Consider the following 5,210-nt stretch of genomic DNA (forward strand, 5'->3'; position numbering starts at 1 on the left):
CAGTCCAAGAGCCTGTTCAGCCACAGCTCCCCCTCAAAGCCACCACACAGGAGCCTTTGCATATGACACTATTGACCTTGGCCATGGCTGTTGCTCAGACAATGTGATGCTGCTGGTCAAAATATGTTGTTTTTTTTCTTTAACCCTTTCCAGGTTGGTTCTGTGCCTGCTCAAGGAAAGGTGTTAAATGTGAGCATTGCTTTCTGGGTCAGTGTAAGAGAACACCCTGTACAGCTTGCTGGTGTATTTAAAGAGCACTTCATGCTCTGTGGAGAGTACATGGTGCTCGTGGGTGATTAGCAGGGGATAGTGTTACAGGTGGGATTTCACTGAAGGAAATTCTACAGCAGGATAAAGGAAAGCTTTTATCCATTTGGTGTGGGAACATAGCTGCCTTTCATTAAACCATTTCTATTTGAAATGACAACACTTAACTCCCTGCTCTTACTTTATGGCTCTGTTCAAAGTGCATTAAGGCTGCAAACCCCTAAGATTATTGGACTGTTTTTCAGGTCCTCTTCTGGCTTTTTTAGTTTGGAGTCAACTATTTCAATTCACAGCACACTTTGAGACTCTTCAGGGGCTGATGAGAACTAGATGTCAGCCTAGTCTCAATTTGCACTACTGGGAGTTATTGCAAGAGCAGCAAAGAGATGCTGAGGATAAAAAATGGTTTAAGAAGGCAAAAGTGGAAATAATATAATGTCAGACAGCACAAGAGTAATTGATGAAAGGAAGATGCATGGAACTAGCAAAGATTGTTAAGAAACCAGTTGGAAACTTGTGATCTTATTACCTATTTGGTTTAGGTGTATCCATGGCCTGTCCTGGTACCTTCACACTTGTCTCAGGACAATGCATCGTCCAGAAGTGGCTCAACTGTTGTCATGGAGGATGTGAGATGTTCTTCTGGGTTAAGGGTGGGTTTGGCATGAAAATTTGGGATTGGAACTAATCCTTAACCTGGTTTGGTTTGTAACAACTGCTCTGGGAATGTGCAATCTGCAGGATTTCTTCTCCTGGAAGGGAAAATATGTTTGAGGAGTTCAAAACCAAACTGCTCAGTTTAATCTGTCCTCCCCTGAGCACCACTTGCCTAGCTGGTCATCTGTCCTCATCTCAGGCTGAGTGCTAATTGTTTATTTGTCACATGGAGGCCCAGTGGGAATTCCCTCTGGATGGGCAGGATGACAGGAATGGAGAGAGCTGTTTGCTGTGGCAGTGCACTCTGTCAGCACCAAGGGCTGGTGAGAGGGTTGTTATCCTGGGAAAACCGTTCCAAAGATGGGGATCAGAGATAAAGAAGAGGTTTTAGTATATTTCGAAGTTATCCTGAGGTCTGTATCTCTTAAAGGGAGAGATCAGTAGGAACGTGATGTGGTTCTTGTGGTGTGAGCCAGGATTTGGACTATGATCCTTGCAAATCCCTTCCAACTCAGGATATTCTACCATTCTAGGAATTGAAGACTTCCTCAAATTTTACTGGGTTCAATGATGCTAAACTGCCAAAAAAACCCTACACTGAGGATTCTTGTGTTAAGCTCTGACCTTCAGAAAGCACTTTGTTCTCTGCTAAAAACCAAAGCAGCATCATTATCTTAACGCTGACATTTAATACCTGAAAAGTTGCATAGCAAACATCAATTTCAATTTCAAACAAATGTTTGTAGCACCTAAATTCTCTGCCTGGTAAACAGGCAATGCCAATAGGGAACTACTTCAGCTGATTTTCTTCAGTAGGTCAGAAGAGGTCAGCCTGGGACTGGGGACGTCATGTCAGGCTGTGTGACTGGGACAGAGCTGTGCTAGGAGGGAAATTAGCTGCCACCATCGGGTACTCACCCTCAGAGCAGGGATGTTTGGCTTTAGAATCTGGGGATCACCTTGGTATTGATGAAATATAGTTATAAAATATGAATGTGCTTTGGAGGATCAAACCCTGACTCTCTTCTCACCGTGTTCTCGATGCTGTTGTTTCTGTGTCAGTGTGATAAATGCAATACTTGGTTTAAATTTCACTAATAAACAGGAGTTTTCTGCTTGCCATTCTGCTTAGCCCAAAGTGCATTTGTTGGCATCAGGCTGGAATTTCTGGTTGGAAAGCCACGAGGGAGATTTTATACAGTAACACTATGAGGAAAAGCTCTGCAGGAAGGCTGAAGTGCAGTCACTGAAAGCATCTTTGGATCATGTTATCCCAATGATTCCATCCCTCTGTGTCCATGCATTCCAGAGATTTCATAAGAAGAAAAAGCAGGTTAAACTGATAAAGGGAGAGGATGGAAGAATGTGCCAGTACTAGCAGAGTTTTTGCAGTCCCTAAGTCTGTAAGCTCTTGGGTCCTTCCCATGTAAGCTGAAGGTGTAAAATTCAAGGAAATAGTGAATTGAGAGTGTTCTAGCACAAGACTTGTGGCTGTGAGTTGGAAATTACTCCCCAGATAGCTCTGTGATAGGGACACAACTCGTGCTGGCTCATGCACAAGGCTCAGACCAAATTAACTTTGCCAAGGCTTAAATGACATCAAGTTAATGTGACATTAATCAGGATTTCTGCTTTCAGCCTGTGCAAAGGACCAACTTGCCTCAGTGAGGGAGAGCTACTGAAGCATTTTGCAATGTGCAGGCATTGAAACTTCACTATGTGAAGTGCTGGCAGGAGCTAAAGGTTGTTTTCTAATTTAACTGTCCCCTAAGCATATGCTTAGGAAAGACATTCCCTGACAATGTGACAGGCTTTGGGTTCCATTCCTGTGCAAAGCAGAGCTGGGTGAGCAGCAGGAACACTTGCCATGAGCTCAAGTGGAAAGAAAATGTCTCAAAAAACTGTGTTTATGGTTCCTCCTAAAATATTTGCTTGTGCTGCCACAACTAATTAGTTGCAGAAGAAGTGGAGTGTGGGGACTCTTCCTCCAAATCATTGCAGTTATGAAAGAATTGACTTCCAAGAGGAATATCACTTGAGTGATGTTACAGACAAGCCCTTGAATATGTGTGTAGGAAAAAATAATTTCCTTTTAATTGTATTTCATAATAAAAATCTAAGTTTTGTTAGCCCAAAGAAATAAAGAAAACTTCCCCTGTGCCTCTCCAGCACTAACAGCACTGCAGAGCTGGTTCCTCTCTTTAAACATCTGGAGCTGAACCTAAGACCCTATTAGTAATAACTCTGTTTAAACTGCATTACAAGTTGTTCTGAGCAAGGAGGATTTTTCTTGCTTTAAATGCAACTAAACCAGGTTATTGCTGCTCAACAGTTAACGAAGCAGTAAAACCTCCCCAAACCAATACAGAAGTGATTCAGCTCAGCTGTGTGGTTAGCTCTGCCCACAGAGACACTCTCCAGCTGGGGAGGAGGTGGAGCTGTAGCCTTTTGATCCTGGTTTGGCTCTTCCTACTTGATTCCAGGCCAACAGGAGAGAATTTAGGGTCCATTCCTTATGGCAAACTATGCAGCTGTTAGTAACCTGTGGTGTGGCAGCTCATGGAGGTACCAGTAAAATTGAGGTTCTTGTATCTGGCACTGGGGTGGATAAGGCATAAGGTTCTCTGATGTTGGAATATGGAAAGGGTAAGACTAGATTGGCTAGGAGAAAAGTTTTATAGACAGAAGGAGCTTGATGATGATTAAAGATGCCTTGCAGCAACATCTGGAGACTGAGATAGGCTTGTTTGACCCCAGCCCTTCCATCTGTCTGTCCTGTGCTCCTGCAAGAAGTTAATTCAGCTGGAGGAGGGCTAGAGCAGGTGGAAGTGGGTTGTCTTGAACCACTTTTTAAGCTAAGTATTCGGTTATGTTAAGGCTAGTAGAGTATAAATTCTTTTTTGCTGTCTTTTACAAGAATGACTTACCCCAGCTAAACTCAGGAACGGAGTGTATCTTTCTTAGCCTTTGAAAAAAAACATTTATGGTGTATAAACCATAAACATCCAGTTCATACATCACACAACTCCAGTCAGGAATTAGTCTTTGATCCATGAATCCAACTCAGGATATCCTACGATTCCATGCCCTGCTAATTATTCATCCTTCAATAATTATCACCGAGATGAGCTTTAAGGTCCTTTCCAATCCAAATTATTCTGTGATTCTATGAGCGAATTTGCTTTTGAATACACTTTAATATATTTAATAGATTTTATACATTAAAGTTATTTTAATATAATACCCATTATAAAATGGCACAGCAAGAGCAATATACTGTACTTTTTTCCTCTGACAGAGCTTGTCACACTGATCTGGGTCCTCTGTGCACGTGTCTGATGGGAGATTCACTTCTTGCTCTTCCTCAAGTGCCATGTGGGTCACTGAGGCCCTTCCCATGTCATGCTATGCCATCAGTCTGTGGTGTCTGGCAGACAGGCAGGGCTGACCTTGCTGTCACTGCTTAAGGAGGCTTTGAGCTTTATAGCATCTTTAATCTGAGCTCTCTGCTCACACTGTGGGGCTGACGTCAAGGCCTGTGGCACCAGGCAGTGTTTTAGCACAGCTGCTCCTTAAGGTTGTGAAAATAACCTGGGAATTAGTCCCATTCTTGCTGGCCACAACCCTCCTTGGCATGCAAAGGGCTGGGGCTGCACAGACCCATAAAAGCAAGGTTAAAATAAAGGCTTGACAACATCATTTGCTGCTTTCTAATATTATAATCTCTACTGGGAATATTTCCCTAGTATATGAATGTAGAAATATAGGATCATAGAATGGTTTGGAAGAGGTCATTTGGGTTGGAAGAGGTCATTGAAGGTCACCCAGTCCAACCCCCCTGCCCTGAGCAGGGACATCTTCAATGAGATCAGGTTGCTTGGAGACCCATCCAACCTGACCTTGAATGTTTCCAGGGATGGAGCATCCACCACGTCTCTGGGCAACCTGTGCCAACATTTTACCACCCTTGCTGTAAAAAATTTCTTCCTTATATCTAATCTAAGTCAACCCTTCACTTTAAAACCTTTACCCCTTGTCATAGAGTCCCAGAATTTTAGGAGGATGGAATGGACCTTGAAGATCATCCAGCCCTATCACAACAGTTTGTCCCTATAATAGATGTCCCTATAATAGATGTATAGTAAACAAATAGATGTATAGTAAACAAAATACATATCATAGAATCAAGGAATGGTTTGGGTTGGAAGTGAACTTAGAGATCATCTCATCCCACCCCCTGCCATGGGCAGGAACAGCTTCCTCTAGCCCAGGTTTCGCCAAGTCCC

The sequence above is a fragment of the Acanthisitta chloris genome, unplaced genomic scaffold, assembly GCF_000695815.1.
Source record: "Acanthisitta chloris isolate BGI_N310 unplaced genomic scaffold, ASM69581v1 scaffold3732, whole genome shotgun sequence".
NCBI lineage: Eukaryota > Metazoa > Chordata > Aves > Passeriformes > Acanthisittidae > Acanthisitta > Acanthisitta chloris.